Source organism: Equus caballus, chromosome 10, assembly GCF_041296265.1.
Source record: "Equus caballus isolate H_3958 breed thoroughbred chromosome 10, TB-T2T, whole genome shotgun sequence".
NCBI lineage: Eukaryota > Metazoa > Chordata > Mammalia > Perissodactyla > Equidae > Equus > Equus caballus.
Genome location: NC_091693.1, coordinates 13543452 through 13563945, shown reverse-complemented (window position 1 = coordinate 13563945; position 20494 = coordinate 13543452). Strand labels below are relative to the sequence as shown.

The window sequence follows — 20494 nt, the reverse complement described above, 5'->3', positions numbered from 1 at the left end:
TTTTCATTGCCATTTGCATGGAGTATCTTTTTAAATCCCTTCACTTTCGGTTTCTGAGTATCTTTAGGTCTGAAGTGTGTCTCTTGTATGCATCATATATATATGTGTATATATATATATATATATATATATGTAATTGATTGACATTTAAATTAACTATTGATTAGTGGATACTTTGAGCCATTTTATTACATTTTTTTCCCTGGATATTTTAGTAGTTCTTCTCTGTTCCTTTCTTCTTCCCTTGTTGTTTTCCCTTGTGGCTTGATGGCTTTCTTTAGTATTATGTTTGGGTTCCTTTCTCTTAATTTTTGTGTATTTATTATAGGTTTCTGCTTTGTGATTACCATGAAGTTCATATATAATAACGTATGTATATAGCAATCTATTTTAAGTTGATGTCCTCTTAAGTTTGACCTCTTGCTAAAACCTCTACTCTTTTTTTTTTTTGAGGAAGATTAGCCCTGAGCTAACATTTTTTTTTAAAGATTTTATTTTTTTTCCCTTTTTCTCCCCAAAGCCTCCCGGTACATAGTTGTATATTCTTCGTCGTGGGTCCTTCTAGTTGTGGCATGTGGGACACTGCCTCAGCATGGTTTGATGAGCAGTGCCATGTCCGTGCCCAGGATTTGAACCAATGAAACACTGGGCCGCCTGCAGCACAGCGCGCGAACTTAACCACTCGGCCACGGGGCCAGCCCCAGCCCTGAGCTAACATTTGATACCAATCCTTTTTGCTGAGGAAGATTGGCCCTGAGGTAATATTTGTGTCCATCTTCCTCTATTTTATATGTGGGATGCCTGCCAAAGCATGGCTTGATAAGCAGTGCGTAGGTCCACACCAGGGATCTGAACTGGCGAACCCTGGGCCACTGTAGCAGTGCATGTGAAGTTAACTGCTGTGCCACCAGGCTGGCCCCTAGCTCTACTCTTTTACTTCTCTCCTCCGACATTTTATGTTTTTGATATCATATGTAACCTCTTTTTTGAGCATGTGTATTCATTACCCTCTTATCGTGGAAATAGATAATTTTAGTATTTTTCTCTTTTGGCTTTCATATTAGCTTCATAGATGGTTGATCTGATACTTTTGCTGTATATTTGCCTTTACCAGTGATTTTATTGTTTGTTTTCTTTTAAATAATTTTTTTATTCCTATTTGTGGTCGTCTCTTTTCCACTTAAATAAATCCCTTTAGCATTTCTTGTGAGACTAGTTTCTTCGTGATCAACTCCACTAGTTTTTACTTGTCTGGAAAACACTTTATTTCACCTTCTATTCTGAATGATACCATTGTTGGATTCAGTATTCTTGACTGTAAGTTTTTTCCTTTCAGTGCTTTAAATATATCATGCCACTCTTTTCTACCCTGTGAGGTTTCTGAGGAGAAGTCAGGTGATAGCCTTATGGGATTTCCTTTGTATGTAACTTGTTGTCTTTCTCTTGCAGCTTTTAGGATTCTCTCTTTATCTTCAATTGTTGACATTTTAATTATAACATGTCTTTATGTGGCCCTCTTTGCATTTATCTTGTTTGGTGCTCTCTGTGCTTCCTGTACCTGGATGTCTGTTTCCTTCCTTAGGTTATGAAAGTTTTCAGCTATTATTTCTTCAGATAGATTCTCCACCACTTTGTCTCTCTCTTCTCCTTCTGGTGCACATATAATGTGGGTGTTACTGTGCTTGATGTTGTCCCAGAGTTCCCTTTCACTGTTGTCATTCTTTTTAATTCTTTTTTCTTTTGTCTGCTCAGCTTGGATTATTTACTCTAGTCTTTCATCCAGCTCACTGATCCATTCTTCTGTATCATATACTCTGCTATTGAGTCTCTGTAGTGAATTTTTCATTTCCAGTATTGTATTCTTAATTTCTGATTGGTTCTTTTTTAAGTTTTCCAATTCTTTGTTGATGTTCTTACTGAGTTCATCCACTCCTCTCCCAAGACCTGTGAACATCCTTATGACTATTATTAGTTTGTACTCTTAATCAGATTGTTTATCTCTGTTTTGTTTAGTACTTTTTCTGAGGATTTGGCTGGTTCTCTTGGTTGGAACATATTTCTTTGTCTCCTCATTTTGCCTCTTTCTCTGTGCTTATATCTATGTATTAGGCAGATCAGCTATATCTCCCGATCTTAGAGAGGTGGCCTCATGTAAGAGATGCCATGTGAGGCTCAGCAGTGTGCCTCTCTCTCATCACCAGTTCCAAATGTTCCTGGAGTGTTCCCTGTGTGGGCTATATGTGTCTTTCTGTTGTGGCAGGGTTGCTCTTGCTCCAGGTTCCCAGGGAGTCTAGGCTGTTCCTCTGACTGGCTGGTTGTAATGCTCAGCTTTGTGCAGCTGGTGTAGTCTCTTTAGTCACTTTATCAGGTGTGGGGAGCACCAGCACAGTTGGATGCAAAGTCTAATAGCACATTCCTGCTGTAGTTTTTCTGTTAAGTGAGTAGGCCCCCAGTGTGGCTGGTGGCTAGGCTCAGTGGTTTATAATTGCTGCAGGCCTCAGGCCTCCAAGGCTGTTGTCAGCTCTCTTAGGAGTGTAACTGGGCCCCAGGCATGACAGCACACAATTGTTTCCAGTGTTGGAGGTGGGACAAATCCTGTATGTGGCTGTTTGTGAATCACAGATCTACAGCTGAAAAACTTCACCACCAGGTTGTAGGCCCACATCCCATCAACGTGGTCCTGCCCCATGTGCACTCCCCAACCCACTGAAGTGGATCCACTCACCCCAGTGCAGAAGCCCCACACACTCTGCCAATGCAGGCCCACCCCTTGCACAGGCCCTGCCCATCTTGCACACTGTGCCTCACAGATGTGAACCCACTACCCCTGCTGCAGGGGTCCCACACACCCCACCTATGTGGGCCCACAAGTTACCCAAGGGCTTGATATTGGGTACAGCCAGCCCCTAGGGTTGTCTTGCTGCCTGGATGAGCCAGATTAAATCAATGCTGCAGTGGGTGGGACAGACCCCTGTACTAACAGGCCAGGGGAAAAACTCTAATGGGATCTACCAGTGTCTGTGTCAGCACGCCTGTACTAGGTCACAATAATGGCTGCTGCTAATGTCTCAGTCACTGGGGAGGAGGTCCCATCCTGGGGAGTTCTCCCCTCTCACTGAGATGTGCCCAAAGCCTATTGAGTGAGTGTCTTTTCATCAAAGGACTGTGAACATTTCTTTCTGGTGATTTTACATTCCTTTCTGAAATGGGTGAATTTCTGCATGGGTCCTTTAAGAGCAAGCTTTTCTTTCCCTTATGTCCAGTAGCTTTTCTGTGAGTATTTCCCGTTATTGTTAATAGGTAGCAAAGACATATATTATGACACTCATCTCAGTTGTGCTGAATTCAAAGCTCTTATTGTGGCAAAGCCCTCCTGCTCAGACCCTCCACTCCTCCAAAGGATGCTTTGTATCTTAAGATTGCTCCTGGCTGTGAAGCACCTTGGCTAGAATGTGGCTTTTTCTTCTCCAGAATGTTATTTCTGCCTCTTGCACCTCAGTCAGCATTGTCCCTTTTTGTGGAGGTTCTTTTTATCGACTTTTCTATTCTCTATCCAAGGTAATTGTTCCAAGGATAGTTGTAAATTTGTTGTGTCAACGGGAGGATGGGAGTTGAGAGTCCTCCCATGTCACCATCTTCCCAGCAATCCTCATACTTTATGTATCTTAACTTATTCTTTTACTGTCATTTCCTAAAGCAGTAAGAGTTCACCTGTGTTACAGATGAGAAAAAAGAGGCTAAAAGAGGTGAAGTGACTGGTCCAGGGTCATCCAGCTTGTAAATGACAGAGCTAGTGTGCTTACCCTCAGAGCTTGTGCTCTTGCCTCTGTATCAGAATAAAGTGAAATAGAAGGAAAACAAAGCAAATTTTTTTGTGGGTAAAGTTTAGAAAAGGTACCTGTGGCAGGCAGAATAATGGCCTCCCCAAAACATCCACATTCTGATCCGTGGAACCTGTGAATGTTACTTGATATGGTAACAGGGACTTTGCAGATGGGATGATGTTGAGGATCGTGAGATGGCACGAGTATCTCAGATGATCCAGGGACCCCAATATAATCACAAGGGTCCTTATAAGTGAAAGAGGGAGGCAGGAGAGTCAGGGTCAGAATGATGCTGCACAAGAAAGACTCCGCCAGCCCTCACTGGCTTTCAGGATGGAAGAAGGATGTGAAACAAATAATGCAAGTTACCTCTAGAATCTGAGTCAACTAAGGAAGCAATTTGTCCCTTGGACCTCCAGAAAGAATATTATCCTGCTGACACCTTGATTTTAGCCCATTGAGACCCACATTGGGCATCTGACCTCAAGAGCTGTAAAAATTGGAAAAAAAGTATGTAGTCCTTGCATTCCAGGAGGTTACAAGTCTGCCACCCAGAAAGAGAGACTGGAAGAAATATGCCAAAATGTTAAATACTGATTAAGCTTAGAATACGGCTGGAAGATGGAATTTGGATAATAGCTATTTTCTTTTTCATACTTTGTCTTAATTTTTAAATAGAAAAAAATAAATATCATATAGAAATTTCCTGATGTTATAAATAGAGGTATGTTCAGTGTACTGTGGGAACCCAGAGAGGGAACCATTCATTTGTCTGTGGGAGCGTTTGGGAGTGTGAAATTCCCCCACTACCCATCTTGAGTTGACATGGCTGGACTAGTAAGAAAACTGAAACAAGATCAAACTAACAGGAAAAAAAAATCAGCTTAACACATTCGCCAGCAGATCATTGAAAAAGGGTGCCCAGAGAGTGAGCGAAGCAGGTAGTTTATATATCTTTTTACACAAAGAGACAATAAATTTGTGAGGATTTGACAGGACAAAGAAACTTAGGCTTGGGGTATGTAATTACTAAGGAATTTGTTCAGAGTTTAGGCTTGAGGTAGTAAATTAGTAAAAGTAACAATTCTTGGTTATACAAGCTTCCCATCCCTGAATTCTCCAGCTCTCATGATAAGGAGGGTACCTTTCACGTGGGGGATTTATTTCCTGCTTTCAGGGGGAATAAAATTTCAGGAGGGTCAAGACTTTAAGTTAAACACAGAACTTAAGTAACTTTAAATCAAAACAATCAACATGTCATTGTGGGATATTTTGCAGCAGCCTGCCCCAAAGAGTTTTGGGCCCCCAAATGTCCCTCCTCTGAAACTTCCCTGGAAGTTTCAGGTATTAAAACTTGAGCTGGTAGATTGTCCCATTATTTCATTGAAATAATCTTTTAGTCTTGAAAATAGTTTAGTTGAGTTAAATAGTTCTGTCTCATTTCAGGAGGTGAGCATAACAGGTGGGTTCCCAAAGTTAGGTCTATGGAGCCAGAAATCAGATACTTAATAAGAGGCATTTCTATGGAAACAAAGAAAAATAAAGTTTAATGGTTGGAGAAAGTTATAAACCAGTTTCTGTGTTTATGTGGCAGCCAGCCAAGAAGATTTCTAGATGTCAAGGCTGCAGCATCTTTTGCAGGTTGAAATGTCTCTGATGATGTCATTAGGTCTTCAAGTAAACTTTCTCAGTAGCTTACATAGCAACAGGTATTAAGGTTGCCTAAACTTGAGCTACTGTGGTGATCTTGCAAGTTTATATCAAGTTTCTCAGCCTCAGTTTGTAGGGCTTCAGGGAAAAGGGCCACTTTAGTTCTCAATGATTCCAAGTCAAAAGTGAGACAAAAGTTGGAAATGTTAGTTTGGAGAGTTGTACCTGTATATTGGAGGAAACTAGAAGAATTTAGGACCCAGTCCAGTGTTTAGGTAAATGATAGTACTTCAATGAAAATTAACAGCACAGAAATCTAATATCCACAAGTGTTGGTAATAGTTTCTACTGAAACATAGTTTTCCTCTCTAAAATCACTCTAATTTTTTTTTACCAAAGATAGACAAATTAAGACTTCTTTGTTTGTGAAATAAATCTACTGTCAGTAAACTTGGTTTAGTTATTTACGTAAGTACAGCAAGAATAGCAATTGATCATATAGGCGTTCTTAAATTTTCGTTGTGGGAATTTTTCATGAGGCATCTCCAGATTGAACTTTTAATAGCTAAAAAGGCTAAGAAGACTCTTGAGATTAAGAAGCCAAGGCTTCTAGTTTTGGGTGAATTCCTCTCTGCTTGAGATTCCTGAAATCTGCCAGGAAGTGACCTTCTTTACTCACCTGGATAAGCTGTCAGGAACCCTGTAAGTACATACCAGGCTGTTTTTCCCAGGGGCTTTGTTGGCTTCATAAAGTCAACCTTGGTTCCTTAAAGCTGTTGGGTCAAACTGAGTTTATGCATGTCTCTCTCAAACCTGACACTTTAGTCACAGCCTTGGTCATATAACCTATGTTTTCTGTTACAATAGAAACGTTTCTTATTGAATGTATGCAAGTAAATATCTTGTCATGAAAGTAAGAATACTCGCTGAGAGCTTCTGAATTCTTGAGGGATCAGGTAGAGAGAAAAACGGTTTTGGTTCTGCTTGTAAAGATGTGGTTCTTCAAATTGATGTAAGTCATAGATAGCTTCAGAGAAAAGAAAAAAGGTACCCTTAAATCTATAAAAATAAAAGATTAAAATAGTAATATTTCAGACAAAAGTCATAAAAATAATAATCATTCCCATCAGTTCATGTAGTCCCATGTAATTAATTCTTTTTCTGCTTTAATCCAGTTTTCTACTAGTTCTCTTGACCTTTCCTGATGATTGAAGGTGTTAGGGACTGTGATAATTCCAAGAAGTTTGCAAGGTTTTTGTTATGGCTTGTATTATTTGCCCAGTGAAGTGCCTTGAACACTGGGGCACGTGGGAGGTACACCCCAAGTGGGAAACATATTTTCTAACAGTTTCTTGTTCACTGTGAGGGCATCAGCTTTGCAGTAAGGGAAGGGAAGGCTTCAACCCATCTGGAAAACGTATACAACAGCAATAACATATTGTTAACCCATACTAAGAGGCAGTTGAATGACATCCAACTGCAGGTGCTCAAAGAACCCAGAGGGAGGAGTTTTGAGGTCTCTAGGGAAAAGATAGTTTTTCCTATTTTGAGTGAAGGAACAGAAAAACCAAAAAATGAGATTTTCCAGGGAGCCAGGAAGAATCAAGCAGTCGTCTTAGGTTTCCCATAGCTCTGACTCTTTGTTTAATTTACAGCCTTTGTTTACTCATCTTAATTTCTCTGATTCAGGAGCAGACTGCTTCCATGATACCAGAACATCAGGATGGCGAAAAGCCTGGCAAGAAGGAGTCATTTTTTTTCAGAAGCAGAATAGACTTCAACCACATGTGCCACAGTCTTTATAGATTCTGTTGTGGCTGCCTTTGCATGAAAGTCACCTAAGGAATTTCCCTACATTCAGATTCAGTCCTTTAAATGTGAGCCTTAATTTTGATGATAGACAACATTTTATACCAGGACATATCAGACTTCCAGGAATTTCACACTGTTTCAGAAACTCTTCTAACATGTAGAGATACAACATAAGGAAGGATTAATGTTACTTCTTATTGGACAGACCTTCCCGTGTAATTTAACATATCGAAGAAGCCTGATTAGTTTAACATCCCTCTTTTTATAAGGAAACAGAATAAATCCTTTGAAATTTTCCAGGGTTCCCCTAAAAGTTTAAAAGTTAGTTGAGCTCAAAAGACTTTATTTAGAATTGATTTGGGGAAGATTTTCAAAAACATCAAAAGGGTTAGACAGAGAGTGACATCATCATCATGGTGGAGTGAGCTCTTCCCTCAGTCTTCCCCCCTTAGATTCAACAAAAATGAGATTCAACTATTCATAATAGCCAAGAAGTAGAAGCAACCCAACTGCCCATTGACTGATGAATGGATAGAGAAGATGTGGCATATATATATACACAGTGGAATACTACTTGACCCTAGAAATAGACAAAATCGTCCCATTCACAACACCATGGATGGACTTTGAGGGTATTTTGTTAAGTGAAAGAACCCAGATAGAGAAACACAACATCATAAAATTTCATTCATATGTAGAAGATAAAGAAATACACGAATAAAGAGCACAGATTAGTGGTTACCAGAGTGGAAAGGGGTTGGGAGGTGGGCATAAGGGGTAAAAGGGCACATATGTTTGGTGACTAACAAATAATAATGTAAAATTGAAATTTCATAATGTTATACAGTATTATGACATCAATAAAAAATATCGAAAGGGTTTGAAACACTGGCCAAATAAGATCATAGGTCACTGTGAAACAATACTTAGTCACACTGTGAAACAATACTTAGTTATCCATTTAACCAAAGTAATAATAAAAGATTTTAAAGGCAAATGCAGAAGGTTACATAGCTGTTAGCAAAACTTAGCTCTTACTATTGAGAAGATTCAGTTTTCTTAAATAATCAAAGATCTATTAAAGCACAGAAAATTATTTTGATGAAACATAATATATTTACTTTCAATTTCTAATCTCGTATCAGGAGCAGACCAGTAATCCAAGTAAACTTTGTTCCTTTAAGAGATGAAAAAAAATTGTTTCAGTTTTACATCATATGCTATTGGTGTTAAAGCTTATTTTTAAAGCTCTTATAATAACAATTTAATTTTAGCTAACTTGACCACACAGGGTAAGATTTTCTCTTTTTCTTTTTTCCTTTCTTTCTTATTTAAAAATTATTTTATTGAGGTCATAATGTTCATAACATTGTGAAATTTCAGGTGTATGTTATATATCAGTTTCTGTATAGATGTCATCGTGCTCACCATCAATAGTCTAGTTTTTGTCTGTCACCATACACATGTGCCCCTTTACCCCTTGTGCTCTCCCACCCTCTTCCCTTCTGGTAACCATTAATCTCTTCTCTTTATCCATGTGTTTGTTCATCTTCAACTTATGTGAAATCTAACACTGTTTGTCTCTCCCTGTCTGGCTTATTTCGATTAACATAATACTCTAAGGTCCACCCATGGTGTTGCAAATGGGACAATTTTGTCTTTTATTATGGCTGAGTAGTATTCCACTATATATATGTACCCCGCATCTTCTCTATCCATTCATCAATCAGTGGGAACTTGTGTTGCTTCAACTTCTTGGGTATTGTGAATAGTGCTGTAATAACCATAGAGAAGCATCAGTTTCTCTGGATTGTTGATTTCAAGTTCTTTGGATAAATACCCAGTAGTGGCATAGCTGGGTCATACAGTATGTGTAGTTTTAATTTTTTGATAAATCTCCATACTGTTTTCCATAGTGCCTGCACCAGTTTTCATTCTCACCAGCAGTGTATAGGGCTTCTTTTCTCCGTATCCTCTGCAACATTTATTGCTTTTTGTCTTAGCGATTACAGCCATTCTGACAGGTGTAAGATGATATCTCATTGTAGTTTTGATTTGCATTTCCCTGATGATTTGTGATGATGAACATCTTTTCATGTGCCTATTGGCCATCTGTATATCTTCTTTGGTTAAATGTCTGTTCATCTTCTCTGCCCATTTATTGATCAGGTTGTTTGAGTTTTGTTGTTGGGTCGTATGAGTTCTTTACATATTTTGGAGATTAACCCCTTCTGGGATATATGATTTGCAAATATTTTCTCCCAATTAGTGGGGTGTCTTTTCATTTTGTTCCTTGTTTCTTTTGCCTTGCAGAAGCTCTTTAGTTTGATGAAGTTACACTTACTTTTTCCTTTGTTTCCCTTGCCCGAGTAGACATGATATTCGAAAAGATGTTTCTAATACTGATGCTAAAGAGTGTACTGCCTATATTTTTTTCTAGGAGTTTTATAGCTTCAGGTCTTACCTTCAAGTCTTTGATCCATTTTCAGTTAATTTTTGTGTATGGTGTAAGATTATGGTCTATTTTCATTCTTTTGCAGGTGACTGTCCAGTTTTCCCTACACCATTTATTGAAGACACTTCACTTTCTGAATTGTATGTTCTTGGCTCCCTTGTCAAAAATTAGCTGTCCATAGATGTGTGATTTTGTTTCTGGGCTTTCAATTCCGTTCCATTGACCTGTGTGTCTGCTTTTGTGTGGGTATCATGCTGTTTTGATTACTATAGCTTTGTAGTATATGTTGAAGTCAGGGAGTTTGATACCTCCAACTTTGTTCCTTTTTCTCAGCATTTCCTTGACTATTCGGGATATTTTGTTCTTCCATATAGATTTTAGGATTCTTTGTTTTATTTCTGTGAAGAATGTCATTGGAATTCTGGTTTGGATTGCCTTGAATCTGTATATTGCTTTTGGTACTATGGACGTGTATGTGATTCAGAGTGTCTAGTCAATGGCAGTTGATGCTGAGAGGAAGTAATTCAGGGGCTGGGTTTGCTTTATTTATGTTTCTGCTTTTGTGCAATGTACTGGTAACTTGTGTTATCGGGGGGATGATTAAAAATATGTTAGAAATTTCCTTAATCTGGTCTGAAATTCACCTTGTTTTATTCTTGCATGTGTAATGTGTGAGGCTGTGGGGAGATCAAGGTGAAACACTAGATCTTCCTAAACAGTCTGAGGTCAGTTCTCAGAAATTAGGTGTTGATTGTTTAGCTGTCACCACCCTTGGATTTGTGAGTAGGGCCCAGAGGATTTGAGAGCTTCTGTGGCAGAGGTATCATCGTGTTCTGGGAAGATTAGAGACACATTGACAAGCAGGAAATAGGTCAAATTTGTGGCTTGTTTCTATCCAATATTTAGGCATTCTGACCTTTAAAAATGATGTAATTTCACTGATACTGTCACCTACCTGCCAAGTGCCAGTTGCTGAATTTTCAAAGATATATGAAATTCAGTCTCTATCCTCAGGAGCTAATTGTTGGTCTTTTCTTGAACAAGGCTTTTTGGGCCTAATTCACTCAGCATCCATCTCTGTATTACTAGTAGCCTATGGGACTCTAAGAACCAGACAGGTGAGGTGAGATGCTGGAATGGTTGATGGAGTAGAGTGGGGCAGGGGTCCAGCCCTTGCACTTTATGACTCTCGTTTTCAGGAGCACAGGGACCATGGGAAGTAGGAACCTGAGCTCCCTAGGGAATGCTGTGGTAGGTAGTGTGGTGAGGATGGCTGCTCTGATGGCCCATCAGCTCATCTCTTAGTTCCTCAAGCTACAAGAGCATGCCCTGCAGCACTCCCAGAGATGGAGATTGAGTGTATTTCCTTGAGGGACCAGAAACAGGGTTTGTTATCTACTCTTAACAATGTGAGCAGTGAGAGAGCAGGGCAATTTGAGGCCCTGTGGAATTATCTCTGGGGAACTGCTGTGACTTGACTTTGTTCAGACCAGGAGGTTGGGCAGTAGCTAAGGGTGGGGCAGAGACAAAGATGCTCAAAAATGCTCAGACCAACTTGTGCCAATTTTTTTTCTAAGGCTCCCATACCAAGGCTCACATCCCCTATGCCATATGATGTCCCCTCCACCACTAAGTCAAATGGGGTGGGACTCAACCTCTCTGTTGAAAACCCATTCTGCTAAGGCTTCGTGATGCCCTTTTGTGCCTTCTTTCCTCCTTCAATACTGCCTTTGGTATTCATTTTAGCCTGATGTCACTTGTGAGGGGGTAAGGGGAGGGAAATTTTCCCAGACCCCATGTTCTTAGGGTTGGCTCTGGGCCCTGCACATTTCTACTTCTCCAGGATGACCCTGTGAACTTAATTCTAATGTGGGTCATATTGTGGCTCTTTACCAGCCCAGCTGCTCCCTAAGTACCATTTAGTGAGAGAGAAAACAGAGATAGAGAGAGACAGAGACAGAGAGAAGAGAGACAAAGAGAGGCGTCAAGCCCTGAGATGTTTCAGATGTCTATGTGCCTTTGGAGTCAGGTAGAGAGTCATGGATTTAAATCCTTGCTTCATCCTTTATTAATTGTGTGACATTGGCAAGTGATGTAAGCTCTCTAAGACTCAGTTGCTACATCTGTAAAATGGAGATGATGTCCACATGATAGTTGTAATAATAGCAAACTTGTATTGAGCACTTTTAATTAATTTATTAATTAATTTATTAATTCAATCTTCATACATTTCTAGGAATTAAGTACTACTGTAGCTATCATTTTTCAGATGACGAAACTGAGGCACAGAGAGGTTATTTAGCAGGCCCAAGTAATGTAATTTGTAGGTGGTGGAGCTGGGAGTCTGAACTCGGACACTCTGACCCCAAAGCCTTTTTCCTTAACTACTGCACTAGACTAGTTCACAGATGATAACAGGAATTAATTGAGAATAGCATTTGAAGCACCAGCTATAGTGGTTGGCACACAGTAGGCACTGAGTAAATGTTAGTTGCTACCCTGAGAGCTGAGAAGCCTGCTTCCATGTGGGCATGTGGAAGATGTATCCTGGGTCACGACAAGGCAAGAGAGTCACGGGTCCTCATACCGACCTGGGGGTTTGCACAGCGTCAGGGCTTCCTCCAACCTAGTTCTGTAGGACAGGGCTTGTTGGCAAAAGTCTTGTCCCTGCCATCCCAAAGTTGCCTGACAGGCCTGGAAAGGAAAACACAGGAGCTGAAACTGGGTGGCCATAGGGAGGGTCCCCCTCCCAGAGAGCTAGTTGCTCAAGAATCACTTTTTTGACTTTGCTTCAGAGGAATCTGGCTTTTCATTTCCTGACGTCTTACCCATTTGGTCAGGGTTCCCAGATAAGCTACCTGTGGAACAGAGTGGGGCTGCTGCCTAAATTGGCACAGGGTGAAGGGTTAATGCCAAGAAGCTAAGGAGACCCTGCAGGGACCCAGGGAAACCCAGATGTGGGCTTCAGAGGAGAGAGTATCAGGCTGGCTCTGTTTCCCTGTCATGTGTACCTTGGCTCTCCACCTGGCCCTGGGAATGGCTCAGTCACAGTAAGTAGTCCTGGCACACCTGCCTGCTACCAGGCTCTGGCTGGGCTAGAGGCAGCATGGCTTATGGCTTAAGGCTTTTGAAGGCTGACGGACGTGGTGTCCCATCATGGGTCTGCCACTTTTTAGTTGTGTGGCCTTGGCCATTTATTCATCTTCTCTGAGCCTCAGTTTTCTCATCTGTGAGAAAACTGTGAGGATTAAGTGAAATAACATGCATAAGGCACTTAGAACAGCAACTTATATGTTGTAGGTGCTCAGTAAATGTCATTCATGGGGAGTGGGTGCAGCGGAGGATGTGGAGAAATAGAAAATACAATCCCTTATATTTAAGGAGGTTGTAGTCTGGGTCGGGGGAGAGGCAGTAAGACAGGTAAAGATACAGATCACAGCATCAGGACCACATGTTCTATAACAGGTCAGCAGGTGTAATGGACAGTGAGAGCTTTGGGAGTTCAGAGGTAGGAGAGCTGTTCTATGGGTTAAGCTGGTCAGAGAAGCCTTCCTGAACAGGTGCACCTTGTGAGTGTGCAAAGGTTGGAGAGGAAGGTGGAGGGGCATTCCAGGAAAGCATCTGAGATGAGGCCAAGCAGCTTAAGTTCAGGGGACGGAGAAGAAGCCAGTTGAATTGGAACCAATGGTTTGTGGAGGAGACTAGAGGGAGAAGAGTTTCAATAGGTAGGTTGGGGCTGTCGTGAAGGGCTTTGAATGCCACGCTAAAGATTTTCGGCTTTATCTGAAGATTTTTGAGGAAGGAAATGACATTCATATTATGACCTTGATTCAATCACTTATTCTTTTAACCTCTCTGGGTCTTAGATGCCTCATCTTTAAAGTAAGGAGTTCGGACCATGTGATTATCAAGGAGTTTCTCTAGCTAAGGAGTCTGTGATTCTATGATAGAGGAAGATGTTTTTTTAATGATAAAGTGCAGAATTGGTTGGAAAGGAGAAATTAGGGGCAGAGGGAGTATTTAGGAAGCCAGGGCAATGTCAGGCATGAAGCTTCTTTCTGCCTCTTGTAAGAGACTCCAGGTGTAGGTAGGGAAGGTCTTTACTGTATGTTTTATGGACTTTGATGTTATAACTCTATAACAATTTGAATTCTGCAAGATGCCTTCTCAGGAGACACCTAGTCTCGGGGAACCTGGAGAAATGGGGAAATTGGTCAGCTGTTTATGGAAAGGAGTGATTATTCAGTGGGCTTCAGGTGTATATCATTCCTGTTCTGCAATAAATTGAGAAGCGCAAAAATAACAGGAGTTTCTTATTGTCTGTCTTTAGATGTTGTGTAGATATTTCCAATTTACAAAATAGTTTCACAGGCATTCTCTCATTTACTTCTCACCAGAATCTGCTGAGGGAGGTTAACCAGGTGTTCCCTCCATTTTATGGGTGCAGAGAGGCAATAATTTTTCAGGGTCTCTCAAATCTAGGCCTTCCTATTCTCAGTGCAGTTAACTTTCTCTGCTTCTTGTTCCTCAGGGAACAAATACGAGCTCACTTCTTCTATTAATTAATTAATTCAACACATATTTATTAAGTACCTAATATACATCAAGTACTCCACTAATTTGAGGTCCACAGAGGACATATATTTGAGAAAAGATTTTTTTTTCTGATTGTAGAAACAGTAAATATTTATTACAGAAATTTTGTAAAGTGTAAGAAAAAATTCTTCTAATTGCACCACCTGGAGACAGATATTTTTAGACTTTTTTTTTCCTTTTTGCTGAGGAAGATTTGCCCTGAGCTAACATCTGTTGCCAATCTTCCTTTTTTTGCTTGAGGAATATTCCCCCTGAGATAACATCTGTGCCAATCTTCTTCTATTTTGTATGTGGGTCACTGACACAGCATGGTTGTTGAGTGGTGTAGGTCCATACCTGGGAAACAAACCCGGGAGGCTGAAGCAGAGCCCAGTGACCTTACCTACTAAGTCACAGGGCTGGCCTCTGTTTATACTTTTTTTGGCCTGTTTTTCTACTTATTGAGATCATACTATATAAATAACTTTGTACATTGATTTTTTGCTTGTTAGGAACTTTTTCATATTATTAAAATTTTAACAAACATCCAGAAAGTGAACATTTCATATTATGTTAATGGATAATTCATAACTTACTTAATAATTTCCCTATTATTGGACATCTGAGTTATTTCCAATTTTTTCCTCTTAAATTTTGCTGTGATAAACATCTTCTTGTGTTAAATCTGTATTGCATTTCTAATTAGTTCCTGGGCTATATTTCTGAAATGAATAGATAATTTGTTCAAATGAGTTACTTGGGGTCTTGATAAATGCTGCCAAATTGTTTTCCCAAAACTTGTTAGAATTATCTATACTTCAATAGGCATTGTATAAGTTGGGGTAAAGGGTTTTGAAATCGGAAAAGAACCTGTTCTCTATTGTTTTTGGCAAGGGTGGACAGGAGGAAGACATTGAGAAGATGGAACCTGCCATTGGAGCCTAGCCTAGATGTTGCCCGTTGTGAAAAATATTAAAATACCCTAAAGGATAGAACCATCCTCGATAAAGATCAGGCTAAGATATATTTTCCATAGAGTTTTTTAAATAAAAGAAAAAAGGTGAGTTTCAGGCAGGAGAAGAAATTCCATGGTCTCAAAATTGGAGTGTTCTCTGGAGGCTGCTGGATGTGCTCAGGTCATACTAAAGGTCATGAGGTGAGTCTAGATGACAGAAAAAGAATGGCTCTCCTCTCCCAGTGGTCGGGATCTGCTTACATGCAGTGTTGCCCAGGGTTTAGTGAAAGAGAGTGAAATGTAAGTCAGGCCAGACCCTTGGGGAGCTGGTTAGGGGTCTATGGAGCCAGATCTATTTTCCATGGAAGTTCAGACCTAGACACATGGCATCCACTGAGGATTCTCTGGTTAGGCTTTAGTTATCCTTGGTTGAAAATTTTTGTCTTTTTAAAAAATTCTTTGTATTTTTTCTTTTCTTGTTCTTATTGTTAGTTGCTACTGGAAAATTAGTCAGCCTTGCCTGAACTAAGAGGAAAAGATTTGTTCCAACCTAGCTGGCATAACTAGGGTAGTTGGAGGAGCAAGTCTACAGAGCAGGTGGTGATGGCCATGGCCGTCCCCTAGCCCTTTTTATAACTTTAATAGCACCTATTGTATTGTCATTATGCCTTGTTCTTTATCTGAGTACATATTTAATTTCTCATGCTCCTCTGAAAGCAACTTAAGGATAGAAACTGAATCTTCATCCCTGATTTTTAAAGTATCTGCAAGACAATATTTACATTATAGATGTTCAATAAAGATTTATTAAATTGAAGAGTTGTCCCACACAGGGATTCTGCTAAGTGCTTGATATTTGTCATTCATTCATTAATCCATCCCTTAATAAGTATTTAGTTTCCTGAATGCCCACTAGACACTAAGCATTATATTAGGCACTGGGTATACTAATGGGAATACATAGTAAGGGTTTTAGTTATCCTTAAGGAGCTCAATTCAGAACAGGATAACAAGTGTTGTGATTGACGGACAGATGGGTGTTATAGGAGCACAGAGGAGGGTGTCCTAACTCATCCTGGGATGAGGGTGGAAGTACTGAGACTAGTCAGTGAAGGCTTTTTTCTTTTCTTTTAGTTTCCTTTTAAGAGCTAAATTCTAAATGAGGACAGAAAATTTAGGGAAGGGCCTTCCAGGCAGAGGCAATGACACATGTAAAGTCAGTGATGTGGGGGATTACCTATATTCAGAAAACTGCAAGTAGCTGAGTATGTTGTAACAGACAGTACAGAGGGATGGGGGTTAGAAATAAGCAGGGAACAGATTATGAAGAGCTTGGCATGATGGGTAAAGATGTTTGGACTTTATCCTCAAGGTGATGGAGAGTGACATCTAGATTTTAGGCAGGGCATTGACGTGATTAGATTTGTGTTTTAGGGAGCTCACTCTAAGTATCAGAGTGCGGAACAAATTCTTTCAAAGAGTAGGGGGAAGATGAGCTTAAATTGGGGCAATTTAGTGAAGAAAACCCCAGGAACAGGATACATTGAGTTAGCTGTGATTGCTGCTTCCTTCTTTTATAGGATATTCATTTCCCTGTTTAGTGACTATGTCTCTAGTACCTGCCATAGCACCTGGTGAACAGGAGGCATTTAAGAAGTGCTTCTTAGATATCTCACTCCTCTTTGTATCTCCCAAGCCTAACACAAGCCTGATACTTGGAGGTTGGTGGTACTGTTGGTTAGCTCTCCTCCTGTGGCTTGTGCTAGCAGCCATTGAGCACTGATGTGAAAGTAAGGTGGGTACCCTTTTTCCTGTGGTCACAAACCAAGCAAAATCGCTTTCCAGGTTAGAATGACCTGGAAGATATTTTTGCATGGCCTTCTCAAGATGTCTCCAAAGAGATTCTCCATCTTATGATGAGTCTTTGTTGCCAAGTAGGCAGTGGGTTCTTTTAGGGTAGGAAACATATTTTTACTCATTTTTGTATTCCCAGGACTTTCCACAGTGCATGATATATAGTAGGTGATGCTAGATGCCTGTTTCATGAACTTGAAATTCATTGTTTGGGACATGAAATATATTTCATGAAATATGTTGTAGAGGTTGATTAGGTACTGATTTCCCCTCAGAAGCCTTTTAAATCTATAGCCCAACAAGAGTAACTGGGCATATCTAAGGCCTGAGAAAGAGAGGAACTGTAAGAAATGGGAGAAGTTAGCAGAATGGGAAGTAAGTTACTTCTCAGAAATGTTTATCACAGGAACTAAAACAACGTCAGAATAGTTCTGGGCCACAGGTTGTAGATTCTTAGAAAGTCCTATTATGGAGATTGGGGAGCTCTGGGTTCCCTTTACCACCTACCATTATACAAATGACTTTCCTTACTGCTCTTGCACTCATGGGAGTTATAGGATTCCTTTTAAAAGTATATCATATCCAGGGGCTGGCTCCGTGGCCTAGTGGTTAAGTTCATGTGCTCTGCTGCAGCAGCCCAGGGTTCGGATCCTGGGCACGGACATGGCACCGCTCGTTAGGCCACGTTGAGGTGGCATCCCACATCCCACAACTGGAAGGACCTGCAACTAAGATATACAACTATGTACGGGGGGTTTGGGAAGATAAAGCAGAAAAAAAAAAAAAAGATTAGCAACAGTTGTTAGCTCAGGTGCCAATCTTTAAAAAAAAAAAAAAGTATATCATATCCAGATAAAAATGGGCACCTAAAAAGTAGTTGTCCTGGGTGGCTCTACATTTATTCCAAAACTTCTGTCATTACTCAAAATATTTGGGTCACTTACCATGAAGGATTGCTCTCAAAACAAGGCTAAGCCCTATAAGAAGACCATTTTTACTTCATTATGTCAATGCAAAAATCCATAACCAATCTATAAATGAAAATCGGAGCGAGTTCATTCTGAGCCAAATGTGAGGACCATATAGTCCAGGGCCTTCATTCCCTGAGGAAGGAAGGGCACCAAAGAAGTGGGGTGTACAGAGTGTTTATATACCCTCAAAGAGCATGTTTCACATGTGACTGCAATGTTCCTTTTACAATAGTCACGAGACTGCTCTGTTGGCACAGCAATTGATGGACACAGCAAGTAGTAGATCTGCTGTCTTGTTGGACACAGCAGGGTAGCAGATCTGTTGTCTTGAGCTATGTGGTAACAGGTGAGCACAGCAATCAGTTCCTAGCCTAGGGAGAGATGCTTATCCTTAAGGAAATGCCAATGCAGAGGAAGTTGCATCTTTATCTTAAGGCCATTTGTTCTTGTCTTTGGGACACAGCAAATACTTAAGGCAGATATACAGTGCATGTTCAGCGGCCATGCCAGGCCCCTTTGGAAAAATATAGTCAGGCCGAATTAGGTTTACACCAAATGACTTCCTCATATACTCCAATATATCCTACTGCTTGCCATTTGTTTGTCATATTTCCCCTTTCGATCTATAATCTCTTGATAGAAAGCATTGATGATCAAAATATCATTCCTCAGTGCCAAGGTGGTTGCTGCCTTGCCTGGATCCATCACATCCCTCCATGATAGGATTTTACCTCATTTATTTGCCCAGTTGTCCACATTGGGGGGAAATAGTCAGATATAGTGGACAAGCATAGAGATGTATATATTAACAGAGGAAGCATTTCATAGGTTGTATAGTTTTCAATTAATTTTAGATTGTTGCACAAATGTTGTATATGTACTTTTCTATGATTCCTTATGTTCACATTGTTCACAATTATAGAACAAGTACAGTAACAATGATAACAATTCAATATATTTGAAAACATTAGTTTGAAATGAGTTTTTAGGCATAGTCTTTATTAGAAAAGGAAATTTGTCCAGGGTTATAAGATTGATTTACAATCTCGAGTCACCAGGAAAACATTACTCTAGTTTGCATGCCCGTCTTACAACAGTGAGTAAAGAAAACAAAAGTTAGTTTGAATATTATAACTAGTACAATAATTCCAAGAAGTAATAGAAATAGGAAGTGCAATCCAGGTTGAAAAAGGGAACCAATACCAGAAGGGAGCCAACCAAATTAATCAAGACTGGGTGTAGGATCGCTTAAGGCATTCATCTGTTTCTTCATGTGCTTTAGCAGAGATGACACACTGGAAGATTAATCACGTATAAAAGCACAGCATTCAGTTTGAGTGATTGTGTATGTGCTACTTTGGGATGGAGTTAAAATATCTAAAGCCATTCTATTTTGAAGGACTGACTTTTTCATTAAAGACATTTCAGTATTTAATAAGGCTATTCCTGCTTGACTATCATTAAGGGCTTCTTGAGTAAATTTAGTCAGGGCTTTCATATATAATAATGACATCTTTTATCCCCAAAGAAGGAACAAATATAGTCACTAGGAGGTCATATCAGTGGAACACTGAATGATCCAATCTGGCCTTAAAGAGAGGAAGATTGGCAACAGGTGTCAGCTTAGTGTGAATCCTTCCCTGCTTTTAAAGGAAATTCAGGGTGCAGCATTTTAGCCATCCAGGCAGTAGCCAAGGCCAAACATTTGTTCCACATAACCATTCAGTTCCATTATGAGCCGCTTGATAAATGCCTGGCCTTCAAGACTAGTCTGTTCTAAACCAATCACTTTCTTTAAGTACAATAGTATTTTGGAAACTTAAATGGAACAATTATAAAATAGGTATACAGTTTAAGCATAAAGGTTTAAATGAGGGAATATAAGGTTGGGAATACAGGCCTGGTCCGGAGTCTTGGGACAGCTGTCTACAATAGATGCTGTCTTCTCATCCTGGTGTGGTCCTTTCCAACAGGCTTCAAAGAGTCTTTTATTTGATGTCTCTTCTGATAAATAAATTATCCAGGTTATAGTCCATGAATCCTTAAGGTCTGGGAGTTCTCTGTGAAAGAATCAGCTCCCAGTCTTTCGTTTCTTTTAAGCATCTCAATAAGACCCTGACAACAATGTAATATATCCCTTATGCAAAGTTGGTTCACATATTTCTTCGTCTGATTGCATAGGCTGTCCTATTGTTGCAAAAGGAGACAGCTAATGTTTACCAAAAGGTGTAGATCTAAGATTAAGGAGCACTAGCAGAGGAGCTTTTGGCCATGAGAGAGTAAATACTTCTGAAAGCTTGCCAATTGAGTTTTGGTTGTGCTGTTAGTTCTTTCCATAAATCCTGAGGATTGGGGATGGTAAGCATAGTAGAAATGCTGCCTTACTGGCCAAATATTA

At 40.0% G+C, this 20494-nt stretch overlaps 1 protein-coding gene across 10 annotated transcripts in view; it reads left to right on the top strand.

The window, feature by feature from the left end:
* The window catches only part of LOC102148130 (cell adhesion molecule CEACAM6-like), a 436353-nt gene that overhangs the window by 216333 nt on the left and 199526 nt on the right, over positions 1-20494 (top strand). The gene's annotated exons all lie outside the window — the stretch shown is intronic.